We start from the raw sequence: 26,552 nt of genomic DNA, 5'->3' as shown, positions 1-26,552 counted from the left end.
AAGATCGCCGTGCTAAGCTTGTGGCTAAGGGTCTGCTACCTGCTTCTGCCCTAGAGTCTGCCTCGGTTGCTTCCCCAGCCAGTGACACTGTGCAGGCAGGGACTCAATGTCCCACCAAGCCTGCTTCATCGGAGTCATCCCAGAGAGGTAGGGACAGAAGGGACAAGGAGAGGCACCACAAGCAGAGGGACAGGCCCAGAAAAAGATCACCGGACAGGGAGTCTTTCTCTAGCCCCTCTTCAAAGGCACACAGGTCTTTTTCCCCTCGGCTCCGCTCTCCTTATTTCTCACCGGAGCCGACGGAGCCATCAGAGCCGAGGCACTCCCCTCAGATGTGGCCCAGACCAGAGTCGGTCGCATCCTCCAGGTCGACTCGGAGTGTCTCCGACCTGGATATGGACAAACTGACGACGAGGTTCATCAAGAACCAGATTCAGATGAGGTCTTGCCAGGGCCCTCTCCCGTTGGAGAGGGTCCTCCTTCCTCAACTATGTTCCACCCTGTTGCTCCTTCCTCGATCCGACCCGATGCTTCGGGGCTCTTGGGTCCGAGACCTTTCGGAGCCGTGGGGTTGGCGCCGATGGTTCTTGTTTCCTCGATGCCGGCTGTCAACTTGAGTTCCTCGGATCCAATCTTGGATCCAGGAGACTCTCGGAGCCGTGGTCGGGGAGTCGGACCTGAGGGTCGAGATCTCGCTGTTTTGGATCCCATCCTCGGTGCCCGGACTACCCCTCCAGTAGCTCTGGTCCCTGCTTTGGTGCCGGGAGAGCCTCTTCCTTACGTTCTACGGAGGTGTGCTCTACATCGGCATTCGGGGCAGTGGAAAGGGTTTTCTCCCAGGGTTTGAGACCACAGCTCACCTACTCTGATCCTACTCAGACCCCTCGGATTTTGGCTTCTGCTCCCATTACCCTGTCTCAGGGAGAGCTCGCGCCAAAACAACCCCAGGTTTTTCCCCGCAGGGAGCCCCCGGAGGCTTACAAATCCTCTCCAGAGAGTCCCACTGGAGAGGAACCTCATAAGTGCAAGTGTAAGAGGAGGCACTTGGACTCCCCTGAGTCCATTACCACTGATACGGACTTGGAGGAAGGAGAGGGATGTTCATCGTGCATACAGCTGCAGTAATCACATAGGGTTCCCTGCCGTCAGGCGGGTCCTCGGTCGGCCGAATTCCAAAGTCTTGGTCCGGCGTCGGTTGTTGTCGCCTTCTTCCCTGACGTCAGTGCGACAGGGGTATATAAGTCACAGCCGACGCCATATTCTTCAGTCTTTTTTGCAGCGCGATGCCCGAAGCAGAAGCAGTTCGCAAGTTCCGGTCGGCCAGCTCCTGAATTTACGAAAAATTGGAAACCGAAGTCTTCTTTAAAGCTAAGTACCCCGTTGGGGAAACTTTTCTTGCCTCAGACCAATGTCAGACAAAGTTAACAATTGTATTTCTTGTGGGAAACAAATACCGCATAAGGATTTCCATTCCCTCTGCATACCTTGTTTAGGCCCAGACCACGAAGTCTCGGGCTGTCGCTTTTGTGCGACTTTCAATAAACGCACTATTAAGCGTCGGGCGGAGTTCGCCCAACATTATTTTGGTAAAGCCTTTGATTATAAAATGTCGTCGGATACTCCGACTACCGTTTTGTCCAAAAAACACAAGGACAAAGACGGACACGCGAGGTCCGCGGTCTCCACCGACACCACGCCAAAACCGGCTACACGTGGTCCGGTTCTCAGCGAGACGCCTATGCAGTCCCTGACTACCGATGACACTTCCTTGGCGGTGTCTTCTGTACCCGAGACCGCAGGTACCTCGGCCCTTACTCAGACTACAACCTCCGAAGCCACTGTTAGTGTTGAAACTCCTACCGGGGATAAGTCCACTTCCTCCCAGGGTGTATTTAGGCCCTCTTCTTCCTTTTCCATTAATGCCTTTACTAAGTCCAAATCAGCCATGCATCCCAAGAGGCCTGTTGCACAGGGCCCATCCTCAGGCCCCATGTCTAAAAAGCAGATGCTTAAAATGGCTGAGGATTTAATTACACTTATCAGGGGCTCCCAGCCCCCTCCAGACAAGAGACCCAGAGTAGAAGAAGATTCCCCCTCCTCTGAACAGGGCTCCATTGTCTCAGAACATTCTGATGTAGAGGAACATTGGCTTATCTACTGTGCCCAGAGTATTCACGAAATGCCTGGCATCAGTAATTGCAGCACTTCCATTGGGAAGGCCAAGACTTTTCTGATTCCAAGAAAAGGCTTAGGGAATTTCTATTGTTACCTCAACACAGACCTCTGGCTATACCTCCGGTCCTGGACATACTTGATGATGTTTACTTGGAGGCTTGTCTTAATCCGGATTCCCTGCCTCCTGCCCCAGTCAAACCTGATAGGTACTACAGAGTTCCTAATTCTCACCAATTTCTTTACAAAAGCCATAATGCTGACCCTGAAACCATTTCTCAAGGCCCCAAGGGAATGAAGGCCTCTACTGCCAGAATCCACTTCCTTCGAAGAGAATCTAGATCCTTAGAAAGGTGGGGTAAAAAGGTATACACCTCGGCCACCCTAGCCATGAGAGCCTTAAATTGTCAGTTCCATATGCTTAAATATCAGCAGTTTCTGTTATCACAATTAAGAAACAAAATGTCTCAGCCTGAACAACCAGATTTGAAGGAATTGCAGGATATGATGCATAGTGCAGAACAAGTGGGTAAACACACCTTGCAATGTGGCTATGATGCCTTAGAGGCCTCAAGTAGAGCTGCTATTACAGGATCAGTTATTCGTAGACATGCCTGGCTTAGGGAACAAAGCTTGCCTGATCATGTTAAAGCTAAACTGTTAGATACTCCCTTACAAAAGGATGTGTTATTTGGCACTAATGCTGAGGAGATACTACGAAAAATGGAAAAAAAAGCTAAATCTATGCAAACTGTCAAGGCCTTTCTACAGGTACAGCCACCACATTTTAGCAGAAATTGGCCATCAAAAAACTGGTCCTTTCCAGCCACTGACAAGCCCCAAAGAGGTAGATACAGGCATTCAAGGGGCAGAGGACAGTCTCAAGGATCATATAGAGGCAGACAATGGCAAACTCCAGCCCCAAGAGGTGGCGAAGACAATGCACAACAATACAGAAAGCAAACCCAATGACTTCCTTCTTTTTCAGCCCAGCATCTCCCAGCTGGCAGCTCCCTTGGGAGGAAAGCTGGCACTATTTACAAGAAATTGGCATATTATCACAACAGACAAATGGATCCTGGATATTATAAACCGAGGTTACAGATTTCATTTTCACACTCTTCCAAAAATGAGAGGCATGCCAAACCTGCCACACAATCAAAGGGCAGAGGCACAAATACAAATTACAAAACTCATGAAAATGAAAGCCATTCAAGAGGTTCCTACTCACGAACAAGGTCAAGGTTTTTATTCCAGACTTTTCCTGGTGCCAAGAAAAGGAACCGACTGGAGACCCATTTTGGACTTACCCATCCTAAATACATTTCTACTCGTACCAAAATTCAAGATGCTCGCATTACAGCAACTTCTTCCCATGCTGGGCAAGGAGTTTTGGCTGGTAGCATTGGACCTCAAGGAGGCATACTTGCATGTCCCAATCAGACAAAGTTGCAGAAGATACCTCAGATTTCTTGCAGGTTCAATCCACTATCAATTCTCTGCATTGCCCTTTGGCTTATCTACTGCACCCAGAGTATTCACGAAATGCCTGGAATCAGTAATTGCATACTGCAGACTACAAGGGATACAAATTTACCCTTATTTGGACGACTGCCTGATCCAAGCGGACAGCAAGCACACACTACTGGAACATCTGGCCTATGCAACACGTTTACTGAATTCTCTGGGATACACAATCAACAAAGAGAAATCCAGACTAACACCAACTCAGAAAATAACTTTCCTGGATGCCAACTTGGACACAAACACCCAGATGGCCTATCTTACGCCAGAAAAACAAGGGCAACTAACTCAGTACTTCAAAACACTAGCAAATTGTACCAGGCTTACTGCAAGGAAAATCCTGCAGGCTCTGGGCTTCATGGCATCTTGCATCCTTTTAATCCCATGTGCAAAGTTGCATATGAGGAAACTTCAGTGGTACCTAAAAAGCCTATGGTCTCAACACAGCCACAGCTTGGAAACAATAATACCAATAATTCCATGTTTACAAAAGGAATTTCTATGGTGGGCCAAAGCATGCCAAACAAACAAAGGCCTCCCTTTCTGCAAGCCTCAAGCAAATCAAGTAATCACAACAGATGCCTCAGATTACGCCTGGGGGGCGCACATGACAGACAGGTGCATTCAGGGCAAATGGTCCCAAAAGGAAAAGCACCTTCATATCAATCAAAAAGAAATGCTAGCAGTAATAAATGCAATTACAGCTTTCAAGGACCTCTTGCATCCAGGACAATTGCTTGTAAGAACAGACAACACCACAGTAATGTGTTACATGAACAAACAAGGAGGAACACATTCATGCCCCCTGTGCAGACTAGCCATGACACTTTGGAACATGGCTCTGGAATGGCACATCGAACTTCAAGCACAGTACTTGCCAGGTTTGGAAAACACGTTGGCAGACAATCTAAGCAGAAATATGACAGACCCACACGAATGGAAGTTGCATCCACAGGTGTTTACAAGGATAATCCAAGAGTGGGGAAGGCCAGACATAGATCTCTTCGCCTCCCACAGGAATCATCAACTGGAAAAGTTTTGTTCAAGGACCTTTCACCCAAAGACCTGGAGAGTGGACGCCCTTTCATTCAGTTGGACAGGATGGACAGTGTACGCTTTCCCACCACTGCCCCTTCTACCCAAGGTACTCTTGAAAGCAAGAGCAGACAGGCCGAAGATGATACTGATTGCTCCAGACTGGCCAAGACAACACTGGTACCCACTCCTAAGGAGCCTAACACATACTCCTCCCTGGCCACTACCTCTAATGCCTCTTCTGCTGACTCAGCACAGCTACAAAACTCTTCACAGTCAGCTGAAAACACTCAATCTCGCTGCATGGAAAATCCCTTAACACCTCAACAGACCCTACTCACCAAAGAGGTGCAGGATGTCATTCTGGAGGCCAGGAGACCATCTACTAGGAAGACTTACTCTGCAAAATGGAAACGGTTTTGCTCTTGGAATGAGAAAAAAGGCCAGGACCCTAGAAAACTGAATTTGCCTCAGGTAGTACACTATCTAGCTGAGCTGCTGAACAGTGGGCTTTCATTTTCCTCCATAAAAATCCATGCCTCAGCCATTTCTGCAGAATTTAACACAGATCCACCTTTATTCTCTCACCCACTTTTAAGACAATTCCTCAGAGGGGCTAAGAATGTAAGACCCCCAAGGAAACAGCCAGTGTCAGCCTGGGATCTTAATTACATTCTAGAAAAATTAACATTGCCTCCCTTTGAGCCAGCTTCCTCAACAGATTTGCAATATTTGTCCTGGAAAACAGCTTTCCTTCTGGCCATTACCTCAGCTCGTAGGGTTTCAGAACTACAAGCCCTCATGGCTGTACAGCCCTTCCTCATCTTCCATCAGGACAGGGTCTCCCTTCGAACTAACCCGTCATTCATGCCTAAAGTGGTATCCAGGGTAGCTTTAAATCAAGCCATTCACTTACCTACCTTCTACCCCAACCCTCAAAACAAAGGGGAGGTTGCTACATTCCTTAGACATCCATAGACAGCTTTGTTATTATTTGGACAGAACAAAGCCTTTCAGGAAATCTGAACAACTTTTTGTGTCCTATGCTGTAGGAGCTCAAGGAAAGCCTGTTACCAAACAGACAGTTTCAAAATGGATAGGCCATTGCATACGATTCTATTACTCCTACCATGGGAAACCTGTCCCTGTAGGCATCAGGCCACACTCCACCAGGGCCACAGCTACCTCTACAGCCTTCCTCAGAGGAGTTCCTACCAAAGATATTTTGGAGGCAGCCACTTGGAGTTCTGTACATACCTTCACAAGACACTACCACCTGCCTTTATATTCCAAAACTAGAGCAGGCTTTGCCACTGCTGTGTTGCAGGGCATTCTGGCTCAACCCAGTTCCACCTAGTGCCTACCACCCTGTGTGTAGCTTTGGGATTCTACCCATATGTGATTACTGCAGCTGTATGCACGATGAACATAGTACAGTTTTGTACCTACCATAAATGTAGATGTTCGAGTGCTTATACAGCTGCAGTACAGGTTTCCCTCCCTCCATCCCCTCTAGGTACAGGATTAGTGGCTAACTCCTCCTCATACATACTATTTTGGGTTATCCTCCTATGGTGTATTTGCTTGCAACTTCTCTTTTTTGATAACTTTGCATTGCTGGAATATATATATATATATATATATATATATATATATATATATATATATAATATAGGCATATAGCTTTATAATTTATGTATTGCCTTCCTTTTGGGGGGCACCTGACATCTGGGGCAAGAAAGACTGAAGAATATGGCGTCGGCTCTGACTTATATACCCCTGTCGCACTGACGTCAGGGAAGAAGGCGACAACAACCAACGCCGGACCAAGACTTTGGAATTCGGCTGACCGAGGACCCGCCTGACGGCAGAGAACCCTATGTGATTACTGCAGCTGTATAAGCACTCGAACATCTACATTTATGGTAGGTACAAAACTGTACTTTCACCTTCAGAGGACGTCTCATTCAAAGACATTATGGAGATCCTCCGCCAAAGAGGAGGTTGGTCAACCCCCAAACCCTCTGTGGATGAGTCTGTATTCCTGGAGGCCTTTGGCTCAGGCCCATCTGCTTCCTGGGTCTCGCCTCCAGCGGACCCTTTGGTGGATCTCATCACCATTAGGGCATGGAAGGATCCTGACACCATAGAGCCTATACCCAAAAGGCCAGCCAAATTTCTTTCTCCGCCGTCAGATAGGCAGGCTTGGTCTAGAAGAGCCCCGGTAGGCACTTTGGTGGTTGCAGCTGCCACAAAGAAGGAACTGGCACAGGAGAGTTCCTCGGTTCATCCACCAGACAAAGAATGCAGGTCGATGGATCGTTTTGGGAAGCGCATGTACTCGTCAGCGACATTTTCTATTCGTGTGCTGAATTGTTTGGCACATGTCATCCGACTGCAGTGAGACTTTATATCGGAACTAACTGAGTTGCCCCCGGAGTCTCTTTCGCAACAGGACAAGCAGTCTTTCACTGCGAAGATGACCACACTGAAATCAGTGACAAATACCTCAATGCGTCTCTCTCATGCTACGAAGGGAGCCGCTAGAGCTGCTGGTACAGGCGTTGCCTTGAGGCGTCATGCCTGGATCAGGCTGTGTCAATTTGCGGACCCCTTTAACGCGTCTTTCATCAGCGCCCCTTTTGATGGATCATACCTCTTTGGGAAGACTGTACGCGACACACTAAACCAGAGTGAGAAGGACGGAAAGACTTTGTCAGCCGTCATAATCCGCTTCTCTAACCCCCAGAGGTCCTATTCCAGAACCAAATGGGGCAAAAGAGGATGTGGTTCCGGAAATCACAGTCCTTTCATGACACTCAGGAATACTCGTCCCCCAGAGGCAGATGGGGACAAGACCAACACCATCCCAGAGGCAGAGGGGGTCCCAGAAACTTTGGGTCTAGGGAACCTTTTTCCGATAGACCCACACAGCAACCCTGAGGGGTTGCCCGGCTGCTCTACTCTGGAGGCAGTCGGGGGAAGATTTTCCTTACATCCAGTGGCGTGGGAGTCCATTACTGCAGACCGCTGGGTGTTAAGCATCATTTCCAGAGGATATTCTATCCCCGTCATTTCATGTCCCATAACCCCAGCACGCCTTCCAGATGTTCTACCCGCTCACAGTGAGGCTGCAGCCTTAGAGGTTTCGAAGCTGCTGCAAGAACGAGCCATCGAGCCGGTCCTCCCAGATCAATCCGGATCAGGCATCCACTCCAGGTTCTTTTTAGTGCCAAAGAAGGCGGGGGACCTCAAGCCCATTCTGGACCTGTCTATCCTCAACCTGTCGGTGGAGAAACAAAAATTCCGGACGGTCACTCTACAGTCCATTCTACCATTTCTGAGAGAATGCGACTGGATGTGCTCATTGGACCTCCAAGATGCTTACTATCACATCAAGGTCCACAGGAGCTCCAGGAGGTTTCTACGCTCCCGGCTAGGAGCCAGTCACTTTCAATTCAGAGCCCTGCCCTTCGGTCTCATCACAGCCCCCAGGGTGTTCACCAAGGTTATGGCGGTCGTAAAGGCTCACCTGAGACTTCAGGGCATTCAGGTATTCCCCTACCTAGACGACTGGCTCTTCGCTGCATCCACCAAACGTCTCTTGTGTCAGGCCCTGCACTACTTCCTCGGTCTGGCTCACAAGTTAGGCATCACGATCAATATCAACAAGTCCCACCTGGCTCTGGTTCAGATCATAGACTTCATCAGGGCACGGTTGGATTCGATTCAGTCCAAGATTTTTCTCACCCCGCGGACGCTTCCCAGCTCGGGTGGGGGGGGGCACTTCCTGGGAAGGACAGTCCAGGGCACGTGGTCACCTCCAGAGACCAAGCTACACATCAATGTCCTGGAGATGAGGGCAGTGCTTTTTGCGTTGAGAGCCTTTCACCCTGTCCTACCTCTTGGTATGGTAGCCATTCAATCAGACAACATGTCTGTAGTCTGGTATATAAACAAACAGGGAGGGATCCGATCCTACCCCCTTTGTCATGAGGCCATGAGGGTTTGGGAGTGAGCCATATCCACCAGCCGGTTTCTCATAGCAACGCACATCCCGGGCCGCTCAAACATTCTAGCGGACAGTCTCAGCAGGGCAATCCTTCTGCCTTACGAGTGGTCTCTGAAACAGTCAGTGGCGAAGAAGATCTTCCATGTTTGGGGTCAACCTTGCTGCGATCTCTTCGCATCTCCTTCCAACGCAAAGTGCAGCAACTTCTTCGCTTTGATCCCCCCTCCGGGGGATGTCCCCACGGATGCTCTAGTCCATGCTTGGCCTCCCGGGCTACTGTATTCTTATCCCCTGTTGCCTCTGATTCCCAAGTTCCTTCAGAGAGCTTGCCAGTTGCAGTGCAAAGTCATTCTCATAGCTCCCTTCTGGCCTCGTCAAGTGTGGTTTCCCTTCCTATGGGCTCACCTGTTGGCTCCTCCATGGACTGTAGATCCATGCCCGCATCTGATTTCTCACCCGTCGGGCTTGCCCCTGCCCAACCTGGGCAGTCTCAAGCTGACGGCGTGGCTGCTCCAGTTCCCATGATTATCAGGACTCCTGGACTTTCATCCCCTGTTAAGAATATTCTGGTAGCATCTCTTAAAGCCTCCACTAAGAAACTCTGCAATAGCAAGTGGAGACGTTTTTGCGTTTGGGCCTGTCAGCGCAATCTGAACCCATTTACAGCCCCTGTTCCGGTCATACTGGATTTTCTGGCTGATCTGTTTCGATCAGGCGCAAGTGCTTCTACCATCAAGGTTCAGCTAGCTGCCATCTCCAATTTTCATGTGGGTGAAAATAAGGTTGCTCTGGCTTCTGCCAAATTGTGTAAAGCTTTTCTGAAGGGCACTTTTTTGTTGCGACCACCAGTTAAAGAAACGGTGCCCCCCCTGGGATCTGACTTTAGTCCTTCAGGCTTTGACCTCTCCCCCCTTTGAGCCAGCCGGTTCAGTTCCGATTAAGTTTTTGCCATGGAAGACAGCCTTCTTGGTCGCCATCACGTTTGCCAAGAGAGTTTCAGAGTTGCAGGCCTTATCCTCCTTGCCCCCCTATTTGGTTTTCCACAAGGATAGGGTTTTGCTGCGTACAAACCCTTCCTTTCTTCCCAAAGTGTCCTCAGCAGCCAATATTAATCAGTCTATAAATTTGCCAGTCTTCTTCCCAAATTTCCAAAATAGAGGTGAACGTAAGCTTTATTTATTAGATGTCCATAGACAGCTTCATTTTTACCTCCGTAGGACTAAACCCTTCCGGAAGTCGGATCAGTTGTCTGTCTCTTTTTCAAAACCATTTCTGGCCAAAGCAGTCCTTAGCAAGGTGGATCACTTTTTGTATTGCACAGGTTTATAAGGACAAAGGTTTATCTCCTCCTGGTGCATTGAAGGCTCATTCCACCAGAGCAATGGCCACTTCTGCATCTTTCTGGTCACGTGTTCCGTTAGATGATATCTGTGCGGCAGCGACTTGGGCCAATTCACACACATTCATTTCTCATTATAAATTGGACCTTATTTCTAGAGGGAGAGCATCCTTTGGCTCTGCGGTGCTCAGGAATATCCTTCCATAAGGGCCTCCCAGGAATTATAGTAGCTGGGGACTCTGTCCCATATGTGCAAAATGAATGAAGTCAACTACTTCAGATAAAGAAGTTATGTTCTTACCATAACGTTCCATCTAAGTAGTAGACTTCATTCTTCTGCACCTTCCCTCCCTCCCTCCTTCCCCCTCACTTTTAGGTTTTTCCTGTTTAAGATTGTGATTATGTTGCCACTTGTGTCAGCAAACTCGATCTGGGGATAGATAGGAGGAAGTGATGTAATATAGGTAAGGGAGGGGCTTGGAGCTCGGAGCTGATGCTTGAAAAGTTTTGCCGGCTCGGATCCGTATACCCCATATGTTCATAGGTTCATAGATTAGTACTAAGCTAATTGCCCTTGCGAGCCATTTTAAGCCTACCAATTATCCCTTGTGAGACTCAAACCCTGCACCTTGTGTTTGTAAGGCAAACACCTTAACCATTAGGCCACCTTCCCATATTGCTGTAGCGCAGAAGAATGAAGTCTACTACTCAGATTGAACGTTATGGTAAGAACATAACTTCTTTTTCTTTGCACTTCCCGTTGGCTTATCTACTGCGCCCAGGGTATTCACAAAGTGTCTAGCTCCAGCCATTGCATTTTGCAGGCAGTGAAATATTCAGATATACCCATACCTGGATGATTGTCTGATTCAGGGAGAAAGCCAGGACTTGCTATTAAAACATCTGGCATTCGTAAAGAAACTTCTGACCTCACTGGGGTACACCATAAACAAAAAGAAATTCACCTAGTACCCTGCCAACCGATTCTATTCCTGGGAGCAAGCTTGAACACAACTTCCCAGATGGCTTACCTCACTCCAGAGAAACAAGTGTATTTGACAACCTACTTCAAACTACTGGCCACAAAGACCCAGCTGTCTGCAAGGAAAATTTTGCAAGCCCTGGGGTTCATGGCCTCTTGCATTCTACTAATTCCATATGCAAGACTCCATATGAGGAAACTACAATGGTATCTAAAAAGCCTATGGTGTCAACATTCTCAGGACCTGGAATCAATGATTCCTATCATTCCTTGTATAAAGACAGAGTTTGTGTGGTGGGCAGAGGCCTGCTACCACAACAAGGGGCTCCCTTTCACTCTACCCCCTGCCACCCAAACCCTAACAACAGATGCTTCAGACTATGCATGGGGGGCTCACTTGGCAGGGCAGTGCATTCAGGGCAAATGGAATCCAAGTCAGATGCACCTGCATATCAACCAAAACGAAATGTTACCTGTACAGAATTCCCTGACAGCCTTCAAAGACAACATCCTTTCAGGACAATTATTGGTAAAGACAGACAACACCACAGTTATGTGGTACATAAGGAAGCAGGGAGGAACCCACTTGTACCCTCTCTGCAGACTAGCCATGGCTCTGTGGAACACAGCCTTGAGTTACCAAATGCACCTACAAGCTCAATTCCTACCAGGCAAGCTAAATTCACTGGCAGACGACCTAAGCGGAAATCTCTTGGACCCACACGAATGGAACCAAAAATATTCAACCTCTTGAGGAACAAATAGGGGACTCCAGAGATAGACCTGTTTGCCTCCTCTCAGAACTACCAATTGGACAAATTCTGCACAAGGGCTTCCCACAGTCAAGCTTGGAAAGTGGATGCCCTGTCCATTACCTGGGACAGCCTCTCAGTTTATGCCTTTCCCCCTCTGCCTCTCCTCTCGAAGGTTCTGCTAAAGATCAAACAGGACAAGCCAAGGACAATACTGATTGCACCAGACTGGCCACGCCAGCACTTGCACCCCCTCTTGCGCAGTATGGTACTGCTGGAGCCATGGCACCTACAGACACCTTCCCTGCTGTCCCAACAGGCGGGCCAGATTCTGCGCCCTCAGCTTCAGACCCTGATCCTTGCAGCCTGGCTTATTCCTTGAGCTCTCCAATAGCATCCCTCAGTAAGCAGGTGCTAGATGTCATTCTGGAAGCAAGGAGGCCTAGTACTAGAAAATCCTATACTGAAAAGTGGAAAAAATACTGTTCCTAGAGCCAGACTTAGGGGATGGGCACAGCGGTGCCCAGCTTACCTCATATTCTTCAGTACTTAACAGAAGTGCTCCACAAGGGCCTATCCTTCTCGTCAATTAAAATTCATGCCTCTGCCATTTTAGCACATTATAATACTGAACCACCCCTCTTCTCTCACCCCCTGCTAAAGCAATTCCTCAGAGGGACTAAAAATTTAAGACCTCGTAGGCAAGCCCCTACTTCAGCCTGGAACCTTAACTTTGTATTGGAAAAGCTCACTGTCCCTCCATTTGAACCAGCTGCAACTGCAGAGTTGAAATTCCTTTCTTGGAAAACAGCCTTCCTTCTAGCCATCACTTCAGCAAGAAAAGTGTCTGAATTACAGGCCCTCATGGCAGTGGAGCCCTTCATTATCTTCCATGCAGACAGGGTTTCCCTCAGGACCAATCCTTCCTTTATGCCCAAGGTGGTGTCTAGTGTGGCCCTAAATCAGTCCATTCATTTGCCTACCTTTTCCCTAATCCACAAAACAAAGGAGAATGAATACTGCACTCTTTGGATGTGCACAGACAACTTAGATTTTATTTGGACAGGACTAAGCCTCTCAGAAAATCTGAATAGCTGCTAGTTGGCTTTGCTGCAGGGGCAGAGGGGAAGGCCTTTTCAAAGCAAACCATTTCTAAATGGATAGCCAATTGCATTCATTTCTGCTATAAGCAACATGGAAAACCTACCCCACAAGGGATAAGATCACATTCCACCAGGGCTGCATCTACCTCTACAGCCTTTCTCAGAGAAGTCCCTACCAGGGACATCCTAGAAGCTGCTACCTGGAGCTCTGTACATACCTTCACCAAGCATTACCACAGGCCTAAATCCAGAGCTGGTTTTACCACTGCAGTCTTGCAGGGCTTAATAGCTGGCCCTAATGCTCTTTAACTTCCTCCTCCCTTCCTTAGCTTTGGGAATCAACCCAAATGTAATGACTGCAACAGTGAAACACTAAGAACTTAGTACAGTTGTGTACACTTACCATAAATGTGGATGTTCGAGTGGATTCACTGTTGCAGTCCTGGTTACCCTCCCTCCAGCCCCCTGACTTCTCTTGGCTCTACCTTTCCTTCTTGTTTTAAGCTTTCTGGTGTATTTGGTTTTTGATGGAGGTGTAACATAACATATAATTGCTTCCCATTGTGGGGGCATCTGACATCTGAGGCAAGAAAAACTGATGCAGTGGCGTTGGCTGCATGTTTTATATCCCTGACAACCTGACGTCATGGAAGAAGAGAGCATCCGATGCAGGAATCCAAGACTTTGGTATTCTGGCCGGCTGAGGGCTACCTGCAGGCAGATAACCCAAATGTAATGACTGCAACAGTGAATACACTCAAACATCTACATTTATGGTAAGTGTACACAACTGTACTTTCATTTACCTAGTTAACAAATGAATAAATAAAACAACTAAATAAGTGCATCTTTCTTCCTTTCAAGCTGTGAAGCAAAACAACTCATTGCTGGGACATGTCTCAGTAATGTTAAGTAGCCATGTATTGGCCTGTGTTGTCTTTATTTCCTATCTGTCAAGTGTTGCTTCATTTTTGAGAAGAAAGTCAGTATTGTTGATGTAGCATCATTTTTTCTCAGTCATTCGTAACTCGCATCATACTTTGCTCTTTGTCAATGCACTACTGTTTTGTAAGAACCCTTGACACAGTTCAAGACCACTCATTTTTGGAAGTAGCGTATTTGACTTTTACTTTCAATTAGATATTCTAGTCCTGCTCCCAAATCAGTATTTTGACATTTTCAGCTTGATTGATGATTTGAAGATTTTCTGCACATAAATTCATAAGGCATCACTCAGGAGGGCTTCTTATATATGCTATGTTAACTGTCCTTTTGGCTACCCAGCATACACAGCTTTGGACTGAAATTGTATTACTCAGTTCTTGGAATTCTTTCTTGAAGTTGTGATGACTGAGCCTCTTCAAAGATCTCCTGTCATGGTAAGCTCCCATATTCTTCTTTTTTTTTTGGCACTGTTTTTGGTGATACAGCACAGCACAAGGTGAAAGCCTGAGTAGAGAGGAAATGCTTTCTGTTATTTTATAGCACAGTATTCTGCTGCAGTAAGAAGTGTATAGTTATAATAGGAAATCACAGCTAATAGTAATAATGAATTGCAGTATATCTTAATTACTGATGCATAGGTCTTTGGAATAATTAAATTCACCAAAATAGAGTAATATAAATGGATGTTCAGACAACTCAAAAGGTAGTAATCAAATGACATTGTCTAGTATTCTCAGGGATACAGAATACCAGCTGACATATAAGCTAAGGCCATAGTATGGGATAAGGCTTTCACCTTGTGCTGTATTCCTAGAAGGTGGAGTTTCATAACAAGTTGTCTTATTTACATATAAAATAAGACTCATTTAAAAAATGTGTATATATCTGATTTACAGTTTACGTTTAAAGATAAAAGTCATAGCAGATGCTTATCATATCCCTTTACCAGAGAGAGCATAGCAAAACAGGAACACCTGTAGAAGTGGAGAAGAGCTGCTGTAGAAAATAAGAAAGGAGGAGAGTTGGAACATTGAATACACTTAAGGACAGGCTAGCTAGGATTATTGTTTCCTTCTGTTGTCAAGTAAATGTAGCATAACTATATTTGCAAACATTCATTTAACAAGACATCATGATAGATGTCTAGCTTTCCTATGAAAAATTAAAAATGCTTTGGCAAACTGTCTCTTAGATGCACAGTGATCAATAAGGTTTTCAACCAATAAGCTACACCTCACTAACTATAAATATAATAGTATAGATGAGCAATTCACTTGTACACTGAAACACTTGAGCTTAGAAAATGCCCAATGTATGTTTAGCTCAGAGTAGGTACCAAGTAACTTTCAAACAAAAACACAAAAAAGTCTCACAGCAGCTTGCATGTATGACCCATTCTGAAAGGCCCTACCAGAGCAGAGAAGCACCTGTATAAATATATGTGTAAAATCCCTTTAGCATAGCACTGGAAGATATTCACATTTCTCCTTGAAAAAAAATAAAAAAAATTTCAGCACACTGTGTCTTCTCTGCATAGTGGCACGCAAATGTTTAATAATGCATTTGGGCCAGTAAGCCAGGTTGCACCAGATCTAACTCTGTTTCGTACCAGAGTGGGATGCATAGTCCAAGAGCTTTATCATGTGATGTTCTTCATCTCACATTGCTGCAGTCCTTACTTATGGGTAGTCCGCTGTCCTCGGTCGCCTAGATCTGACATCAGAGCGTCAGGGTATAAAGGCGCATGACCGGCGTCATATCCTCAGTCTTTTGCCGCATGGTCCGATGCAGAAGCAGTTTCAGACCGATACCAAGTTAGAATATTTTTGTTTTTCTTGCCTCAGTTACTTACCGGATGTCAGAAAAAGTGAATAATTGTATTTCTTGTGGGAAACAGATGGATTACCACTCACTTTGTATTCCTTGTTTGGGTGTCGGTTTTAAACGGAGGTTAGATTGCTAGGTTAGTCTTTGGCAAGAGGTGTAATTATAATATGCCGTCGGATGTTCGCCTGCTTCTACTAAGAAGCGCAAAGACAAATCTTTAAAGCCTAGGCAGGATGATTCATCCGTTTGACCTTTAGAAGCTACAGCTGAACAGGTGGATCCGGCTGAAGTTTCTGTTGAGTCCCAGGGGGAAACTTTGATTTTACAAGATGTGGCCTCTCAGGAGGCAGGCCAGGCTGAAAGGGCCTCTCAGGTTACTATTCTCCCTTCTATGCCTAAGGTGGTTAGGCCTTCTGCTACTGTTTCTAAGGCTCCTTCTAAGGGCAGGTCTGTTTTGCCTTCCTCTGGTGTCAGTTCTGGTTCTTCAGGGTCTGTGCCTAAAAAGCACATGCTTAAAATGGCAGAGGATTTGATTACTTTAATTAGAGGTTCTATGCCCCCTCCTGATAAGAGGCCCAGGATGGAGCCAGAGTTGGAAAGTTTGGAGCAGGCCTCAGATGGTTCAGAGTCTTCTACTGAGGACATTCCAGATTTCCTCCTTATTCTGATTCTGATGCAGAGGATTTCTGCTTCTCCTCCAGAGGATTTTTCATTTTCAGAAACTCTGCATTCCATGAGGGAGCATTTTAAGTGGGAGGGACAGGACTACTCTGATTCCGGAAGAGGCTTAGGGAGTTCTTGTTTTACCACAGCATAGACCCTTAGCTATACCTCTGGTTTTGGATGTTGTTTCAGATGTTTTCTCGGAAGCTTCCCTTAATCCAGATTCTGTGCCTCCTGCCCCAGTTAAACCGGACAGGTATTACAGGGTGCCTGAGGCTCATAAATATCTGTATAAGAGTCCTAGACCCAGAAACTATTAGTCACTCTGGATAAGGAAGCTAGAGCTTTGGATAGATGGGGTAAGAAGGTGTATACCTCTTCTACTTTAGCAATGAGAGCTTTGAACTGCCAGTTTCATATGTTGAAGTATCAGAATTGTCTCCTTTCTCAGCTAAGATCTAAAGTGGATGCTTTGGCAGAGGGCATAGAGTGTAAAGAATTGCAGGATTTAGTGCATGTTTCTGAACAGGTGGGTAAGCACTCTTTGCAATGTGGCTTTGATGCTTTACAGGCTTCTTCTAGGGTGGCTGCCACTGGTTCAGTTATAGGATCAGAATTTGTCTGAGCATGTTAAGTCTAGAATTCTGGATGCCCCTTTGCAGTCTGAAGTTTTGTTTGGTCCTCCTGTGGAGTCAGTCTTAAAGAAAATGGAAGACAAGGCTAAGTTTATGCAGACTGTTAAAGATTTTTTGCAGGTACAACCTCCAAAGTTTAGTAGAAATTGGCCTACCTTCTTCTGATTCTCAGTCTAGGGGTAGATCTAGGCGTGGTAGGGGCAGAGCTCAGAGTACCTTCAGGCCGAGACAATGGAGTTCACCTGCTCAATCTGCTGGTGAGGGCAGGGGCCAGTCCAACAGGCCCAATGACCTTTCAGCTGCCAGATTCCTCTTGCCTGGCAGCTCCTTTGGGAGGAAAGTTGGCTCTTTTCAAGCAAAATTGGCATTTAGTCACCCAGGACAAATGGGTATTGGACATTATAAACCGAGGTTACAAGTTCTATTTCCATACCATGCCTCCTTTCAAAGGCATGCCAGACGCCCCTCCTCGGCAAAGGATAGAGGCTCACAGCAAATTTCTTTACTTCTTCAAATAGGGGCTATACAGCCAGTTCCTCTGTCAGAAGTGGGCCTAGGATTTTATTCTCGCCTGTTTCTAGTTCCAAAGAAAGGAAACACGGAGACCAATTTTGGATTTATCTATCCTCAACACTTACCTGGACATTCCAAAGTTCAAGATGCTGACTTTACAACAGCTTTTACCTCTGTTGGGAAAAGATCACTGGATGGTTACTCTGGATCTCAAAGAGGCTTACCTTCATGTTCCTATCAGGCCCAGTTGCAGGAGGTACCGAAATTTACATTATCAGTTCTCTGCATTGCCCTTTGGCTTATCTACTGCCCAGAGTGTTCACAAAGGTTCTGGCTCCAGTGATAGCATTTTTCAGACTAAGAGGAATACAGATTTATCCTTATTTGGACGACTGTCTGATTATTGCACAAGAAAAGGACGAACTTCTTCATCATCTACAGTATGTGATGGCAGTGTTAAGATGCCTAGGGTATTCTGTGAACGAAACAAAGTCCAGTCTAGTACCCTCTCAGGACATGTGCTTTCTGGGTGTGAGACTGAATACAGCTTCCCAGATGGCTTTTGACCCCGGACAAACAAAGAAGCCTTTCTCTTTATTTCCAGCAAATGTCTCTACGGTCCAGGCTGACTGCAAGGACAGTCCTTCAAGCCTTGGGGTTCATGGCATCTTGTATTCTGGTGCTTCCCAATGCCAAATTGCATATGAGGAAGCTTCAATGGTATCTCAAAATGTGTGGACACAGCACTGCCAAGATCTAGACACTGTCATTCAGATAATACCTTGCATTCAGAAGGTTTTGTGGTGGGCACAGGAATGTCACCTAAACAAGGGACTCTCTGTGACCGTCAGATTCTAACGACAGATGCCTCGGACAAGGCTTGGGGAGCACACCTCAATGGAAAATTCAAACTCCAACATTTGCATATCAACTTGAAGGAAATGTTAGCAGTCCAGTTTGCATTGATGGCTTTCAAAGATTTACAGGGCAGGTGTTGATTCAAACAGACAACACTACTGTCATGTGGTACATCAACAACCAGGAGCACAGAACTCCTTAGCAGATGTGTTGAGCAGACAAATAGTGGATCCTCACTTCTCCACTAAATTACCAGCTGCCAAAGTTTTGCACAAAATGTTTCATCACACAGCTTGGAAGGTGGTTCAGTTGGAACAATCTGCATGCATATGCCTTTCCACCTCTGCCTCTTCTTCCCAAGGTACTTTTGAAGGCCAGACAAGACTTCGAGAACCTCCATGGCCTCTGCCTTGTCACAAGAGGACAGTCACTTCCTCAATGTCAAGATCAGTCTCTGCATCTAACAGCCTGGCATATTCTGTTTTAGACTCTGGAGGGTCTCAGCTTCCACAACAAGTTTTGAATGTTATTTTGGAGGCCAGGAGGCCTAGTACCAGGAAAGTTTACGCTGATAAATGGAGGAGATTTTTTATTTGGAGCAAGGGAAAGGACTTTGATGTCTCCAAACCTGATTTAAGTGTTGCTCTTCAATATCTTACTGAGTTATTGGACAAGGGTTTGTCTTTCTCCTCAATAAAGGTACATGCTGCAGCCATTTCTGCTCACTATGATTGTGACCCTCCTTTATCTCTCATCCTTGGTTTAAGCAATTTCAGAATATAAGACCTACTCCTGCTTGGGATCTCAATTTTGTGTTGGAAAACTTACTCTACAACCTTTTGAGCCTGCAGCTACTGCCGAGTTAAAGTATTTATCATGGAAAACTGCTTTTTTGTTGGCCATTACCTCTGCAAGAAGGGTTTCTGAATTACAGGCCCTCATGGCAGTGGAGCCTTTCCTGATTTTTCATAAGGATATAATCCTTCCTTTATGCCTAAAGTGGTTTCTAGTGTGGCCTTAAATCAAACTATTCATTTGCCTACTTTTTATGCAAACCCCAAAATAAAGGGGAGAAAATTTTGCATACTTTGGATATTCACAGGCAGTTATTATTTGAGCAGAACCAAGGAGTTCAGACAGTCTCAGCAATGGTTGGTTCCTTTTGCTTTGGGTTCAAAGGGTAAACCGGTTCAAAAACAAACAATTCCTAAATGGATTTTTCTGTTATTCCCATCATGGTAAGGAGATTCCTGCTGGAATCAGCATTACCACCTTCCTCTTTATTCTAAGTCTAGGGCTGGATTTGCCACTGCAATTTTACAGGGCATTTTAGCGGCCCCTAATGCTTTATGATTTTTACCATCCTCCCTTTCCCGTTGCTTTGGGATTCTACCCATAAGTAAGGACTGCAGCAATGTGAGATGAAGAACATAGTACAGTTTTGTACCTACCATAAATGTAGATGTTCTCCTTCCCCTCTGTACTTTGACTTGGTGCTATGCTTTAGGTGATGGTTGTTGTTGGGCATGTTTTTGGGAGGTATTCTGTTTTTGGCTGTGGCCTTTCTGGTTTGGCCTTCTGACATCTGGGGCGACTGCAGCAATGTGGATCTGTTTCTTTATGTACTCCAGGGACATACATCTCAGATCATTTATATCCACATAGACTATGACAGATTCATACCGGTACTTACGATGCAGTAACTTGAATGAATGCATCATGTGGCAGATTCTGGCCCCTTGTAGGCAGCTGACTGTGACTCTGTCCTTGTTCAGCCTGGTGAGTGGGACATCTGTGTGTCTCTCAGTAGAGTCTCCTGTGATTAAAATATTGTGTTGTGTGGTGGTTTGCCGTATGGGCTCAGAGGTTGAGACACCTTGTGATGATACTGTATGTGTCTTGTGTGTGACATCCAGGAGGTCTTTGAGGTTTTGGAAAATTATAGTTAAGAGCTTCAGCATATGCTGGACTATGTATGGTGAGTGTAGTGTCTTTGTTACTCTTAACCTGTTTGGTGGCATTTGTGCTGGTGAGTGACCACCTTACCTCCAGTGACATTGTTTAACTACATATCTTACACACTATATCAGTTTGCTATACAATTAGGTGGCTGTCAGTAAGCATGAGACAATTGTTAAATGCTTCAGGATATGCAAATCCACCAAGCTGGCTGCAGAAAAAGTAGGCAAGTGCAAATCCATGGCTGTAAAATCTTAATTCTTGCTTTTTTATTTGTGGATGGCACAAGAGGGGTTAATAGCTAGCTACTAAGTTGTTACTTGCAGAGTTGTGCTTGTGTCAGTAGATACTGGGGAGATTTCTGTGGTAGTCTTTTATAGGGAAAATTGTGATTCATAGTATTTAAAACTGTACAGGACAGTGTAAGGCACCTCTGCATGATGAGCAGCATCACACAAACATGTCAGCATTATAGCAGCAAAGAAGACTTCTAAAATAAAACAGCCCTGTGGCCAATGACCAAATCACACTAAAGGCTGACCAAGGTAATTCCCAGCTCGGAGACTGATCAGGGTACTTCACACTGCCACTGGGAATGTAGACCTAATCTGTCTAAATGTAGAATCCCCGTAGCAGGGCCAAAAGTACAGGAATGCAACAGTCAAGTTTCATCAACAAATACAAAGTAGCAAGTTACATAGTAGCACTGCCTGGAAGGTTTCTCAAAAGTGCAAATCTCAGCAGTCAGCAAATAGTGTGATATTAGGATACTTTTAAATGAAATATTGGTATGTTTTTAACAGTGTGAATTTTTAGGAAGTTATTTTGTGGAAGTGGATGTTGTGAATTGTTTACTGTTTCATAGTGTAAACATACAAAGTTGAAATACAGCCAGTCAGTACTGATTGGAGTAAATGTTTCTGTGCTGCAGGTATATTTCAGTAACTGACTGTAATGCCTTCACATCTGTTTTCTTTCAGGTGGTCTGAGTACTGAGTAATAAAATCAGTGAATATTCCCATAGAAAGTCAAGAGAAGAGAAAGGTACTTTGCTACTGTTACTCTCTGAATATTTACATAACAAATATACATTGTTAGTGTCTTCTAAGCACTGTAGTCTTGATTACCTAGCTGGGCTTTAAGTTTTAGAAGTTCAGAAAATGCTGTTTTATATATATTGTGATGGCCCCACTGTGCGCCAGTAATCAAGGAACCTAAATCCTCACCAATGACACTGGAGAGGGATATTCACTTGGAATACAAATGGATACACTATTTCCAGATGGAGATATCTCTGCATCAAACACAATTTCCCTTAAGAGCATGCTGGGAACATACTCAACCCGATTCTGGGTTTCTCTCTCTTTCTTTCCTCAGGTCCCCATTAAGGCTCCTCACTGACACGGCTGTAGAGTTAAGTCCTCAGCTGAGTGTCCAAGGCAAGTCCTCCAGCACCCTCTCTGTGAAACCAGTGCTTTGTGTCCCTGCTCCAAGTAGCTGACAAACACACACACACACACACACACACACACACACACACACACACACACACACACACACACACACACTCTTTGAGATTTGATTTTCACACATACACACGCACACACACACACCTGGGAAAGGCTGGCACAGATGCTGTGCCCCCAATTGCCCAGACTATAAGGTAGTTATCACTGCCACCAGACACTACAAAGCCAGCTGCCTAAAGCTTTTGCAAGGGTACTGGATTATACCAAGTGAAATTAATATTAATACAAATGATAATGTTGACCTAACAGCCAGCCTTCAGGAGTGGCCATAGTGTCACCAATAGATGTAAGTAATCTCAATGGTTAAAATATTCTCTAAAGGACCAGCCACAATGAAAAGTTTAAATATATTTAATAACGAATAATAAAAGAACATGAAAATATGAAATATCTATTTACAGTAAACACCAGAGTTTCAGACACAGGAAATATTAACAATAACACAGCTGGAGAGATGCACACAGTTACAGAAAAACAATGCTTAACTATTCTCACTATATTTTCCTGACTGATCTAGAGAATTACTGTACCTACTCACTTAATGGAGCAATGCAAGATGAAGTAGATGAGGGGTTCTTGAATGTAAGGTTCCAAGAAACAGACTGCCCTGAGACTTCAGTTTCACCTAGTATTAGAACATTATTTCTGTACAGAATGATATCACGTACATCTGGTCATCTGAATTCTGGATGTTCTTTGTGTTTCACTGTTGCAGTCATCACATTTGGGTTATCTGCTTTCAGTACCCCTCAGTCGGCCTGATTATCAAAGTCTTGGGTCCTGTGTTGGTTGCTGTCTCATCTTCCATGACGTCAGGTAGTTAGGGGTATAAAGCATGCAGCCGACGCCATTACATCAGTCTTTCTTGCTGTGTGGTGCCCTAAGCAGAAGCAGTTTGCAAGTGCCAGTTGGCCAACCCCTGAAATTTTCGTTTTCGAGTTTCAGAACCAAAGTCTTCAACAAAGCTAAGTACCCCATTGGGGAAACTTTTTCTTGCTGTAATCCAATGTCAGTAAAAGTTAACAAGATTCTAGATTCCCATGCTCCAATACGGTCCATTAGAACTAAAACCAAAACCGCACCATGGCTTTCTAAGGAAACAAAATCCAAAATCCTATCTAGAAACAAGATGTAGGTCACATGGTGTACCTCTAAAGACCCACACTCCCACCAAACCTTCCGGCAACTTAGAAATGAAACTAAAAGAATGATCTTAAATGATAAAAAAAACTTCTTCTCCACCTCCAACACAAACACCTTAATAATCCACAAAAATTCTGGGCAGGCTTAAACAAGCTCCTGCACCCAGGCCAGGCAACCACCCCCACTCCAACAACTTGCAAACAACAGTGCCCTGTAAACATTGCTAACACATTCAATAGTTTCTTCACAGAAACTATACAATCCCTGGCCACACAATTCAAACAAACAACCAGCCCACTCCACTACCCATGCCAGCAGAATATATTACAACTACATCAGATCATCTATTTACCTTCGATCCAGTACCCATATCCTCTGTAACATCTCTTCTTAAAAAATTAAAACCCACTAAGCTAGCAGCTGACCTTCTCCCAGCTGAGTTTCTGCAAAAAGCAGCTGAGGCCATTTCCTATCCCGTCTCCATAATCATAAACTGTACCTTGTCAGAAGCCTTCATCCCCTCCATATGGAAAATGTCCCACATTATTCCTCTCCATAAAGGTGGTAGCTCACTAGAGCTAACCAACTACAGACCTATAGCTATACTCTCACCCCTGGCCAAAATTATGGAAAAGTGTGTCCACAAACAACTGATGGAACACCTCACCAAAAATAAAATTCTAACCAACTCCCAACATGGCTTCAGGCCAAATCACAGTACCACATCAGCCCTACTATCCTTTTCTAATACCATCAATAACTTCAGAAACAATAATAAACTATCATCTGCTCTTTTCTTAGACCTCTCCAAGGCCTTTGATATGGTGAACCACATTCAACTCCTCCATACATTAAAAAAAACTATCACTCAGCAATTCCACGCTGAAATGGTTCCAATCCTACCTGTCCAATAGACAACAGGCTGTTCTATGGCAGGACAAATTATCCACATGCCTACCTGTTACACTTGGAGTTCCCCAAGGATCTATTCTTGGCCCTCTTCTCTTCACCATCTTTGTTAATGACCTGCCCACAATCACCCCCCCATGCCACATGCATTCAATATGCAGATGATTCGACTATCATCAGCACTGCCTCCAACCTGGCAGACCTCACTGCTTCAACCCAAGACACCTTCAACCTAATAGAAAAATGGTTCTCAAGTCGTCAACTAGTTCTCAACCCCAACAAAACAAAACTACTTACTTTCTCACCCACTAACAAGACTCTTCCCCCCACCTTCTCTATTACATCCTCCAATGGAATCACTATATCACCAGAAGCTCACACAAAGCTATTAGGTGTTACCATTGATAACTCCCTTAAATTTGACACCCATTTCAATCTAACCATCAAAACCGTCAATAAAAAGCTTGGCTCTCTCTCTAAAGTAAAACACTTTCTCACTCCTCACGCTAAAATTACAATTGCCAGCACACACTTACTATCAACTCTTTTCTATGCCTCCCCCCTTTTTACAAACCTAAACAAGATAACCCTTAACAAACTTGCTTCTTGTTACAATCACATAGCTAGATTTGCCACAAATTCCACCTTTAGAACGCACCACTGCACTAATTTGAAGCAACTAGGGTGGTTAGAGTTTTCCAGCCAACTCCATTTCAACCAACTCAAAACGGCTCACCAGATACTGTATCACCCAGAGAAAACACCAGCTCTGAAAAACATTATTCACCCCTATATTAACCTGCAATCTTTATGCTCCTCCAATAAGATATTAGCTCAAACTACCAAAGCCAATAATTCTGCTGGGGATTCTCTATTCTCAAACTTTGTAGGTAAAATGTGGAACTCCCTACCGACCATGCTCACCTCAGAACCTTCACTCCTACAATTCAAAAAAAAGCTCAAACCCCATCTCAATACTCTCTGGCAATGTCCCTGTTCCAAACCTGATTAACCACTATCATTTACCCTTCTCTTACCTCACTATCCTTAACCGCTTTTTAACAAGGCGCCTCGCCTTTGTAACTGACCTATGTTTTTTTATATGCTGCTGTTATTTTTTTCCCAAGATGTGATGTATCTTTATATTGTATTTAGAACTCAACTATCTTCCTTTTTTGCATTAACAATGTTCATATGTCTGTTATGTACCTGGAGCTTTTCTCCCCGGGCCTCCGCTGAAAATGGACATGTATCCAGTCGGACTCTCCCGGTTAACAAATGTAAAATAAATTAAATAAATAAATAAATAACAATTGTATTTCTTGTGGAAAGCAAATACCTCATAAAGATTTTCATTCATACTGCATTCCATCCTTAGGCCCAGACCACAATGTACCTCACTGTCGGTTTTGTGCCTTATTTAAACAACGAACTGTTCGTCATCGGTTTATTTATGCTTCTAAATATTTTGGTACTCTGTTCAATTATCCAGAAATGGCTTTGGTAAGCCATCCGACTACTGACATTTCAAAAAAAAAACCACAAAGATAAAGACAGGGACAGACCACATAGGTCCAAAAATGCAGACGACACTTCTCCTAAGTTAGTCGCCAGTTCGCCGGCTCAGTGAGGTGCTTTTGCAGCCTCTGATACCTGCTACTTCAGATTCGCAGGCCTCTACTGAGACCCATTCAGAGACGGTATGCTGCGAGATGCTTCTTCAACTGTGGAACCTGTGGATGTCTCTACCTTGGATGGGTCCGGAGCTGCTGTGCATGCACCAGCTTCTGAGGGTGTATTCAGGCCTACTGAATTGCATATTAAACTGATGCCATCTTCTTCTTCAAGGCGTAAAACTTGATCCATGCCTAGAAAACCGATGCCCAGACCGCATGGTCAGGCCCCTATGCCTAAAAAACAAATTATAAGAATGGCTGAAGACCTTATTACTCTAATCAGGGGAAGCCACCCTTCCCCCTCTAAGAGACCTAGGACTGATTTTCCTTATGATTCTTCTGATCAGGACTCTGAAATTTCTGTTTCCTCTGATGACCAAGATTTACCCTTAACTACCTATGAGGATTCTGATGCAGAGGACTCCATTCCCTCTGCTTCCCCTCCAGAGGATTTCTCTTGTGGTGAAACCTTGCATATTCTTAGGGAGCATTTTCTCTGGGAAAACCAGGATTACTCTGACTCTAAAAAGAGGCTTAGGGATTTTTTACTCCTGCCCCAACACAGGCCTTTAGCTATCCCCCCTGTACTGGACATTGTTGATGATGCCTTCTCAAAATCTAGCTTGACCCCTGACTCTTTACCTCCTGCTCCCAGAAAACCTGATGGGTATTACAAGGTTCCTGACTCTCACAAGTTCCTTATTAAAAACCCTACTGCGGATCCTGAGACCATTTCACAGGGACCCAAGTTCATTAAGGCTACTACTGCCAAAAATCCTACCCCCTCTGATAGAGATTCCAGGGTGCTGGATAGATGGGGTAAGAAGGTATACACTTTTGCAACCTTGGACATTGGGGGCTTAAACTGACAGTTTCATATGTTAAAGTATCAGCAGCATATTATTGGATTGCTTAAACAGAAAATGATGTTGATTCCTGACTGATCTGAAAATAAAGATTTACAGGATTTAATGCA

The 26,552-nt window shown here is 44.9% G+C and overlaps 2 protein-coding genes across 6 annotated transcripts in view; one reads left to right on the top strand and one right to left on the bottom strand.

Annotated features, from left to right (window-relative positions):
• LOC122796004 (diphthine methyltransferase-like) overlaps positions 1–26,552 on the bottom strand; it is a 376,921-nt gene that overhangs the window by 314,153 nt on the left and 36,216 nt on the right. The window lies entirely within an intron of this gene.
• The window catches only part of SEMA4D (semaphorin 4D), a 1,587,330-nt gene continuing 1,582,075 nt past the window's right edge, over positions 21,298–26,552 (top strand). For all 5 annotated transcript variants that reach the window (XM_044064318.1, XM_044064319.1, XM_044064317.1 and 2 more), the window contains exon 1: positions 21,298–21,363. The gene's annotated coding sequence lies outside the window, so the exon portion shown is untranslated. The remainder of the gene's footprint in view (positions 21,364–26,552) is intronic.

Source organism: Protopterus annectens, chromosome 2.part2, assembly GCF_019279795.1.
Source record: "Protopterus annectens isolate FY-2018-M chromosome 2.part2, PAN1.0, whole genome shotgun sequence".
Classification (NCBI taxonomy): Eukaryota; Metazoa; Chordata; order Ceratodontiformes; family Protopteridae; genus Protopterus; species Protopterus annectens.
This window is presented reverse-complemented; position numbering and strand designations above follow the sequence as displayed.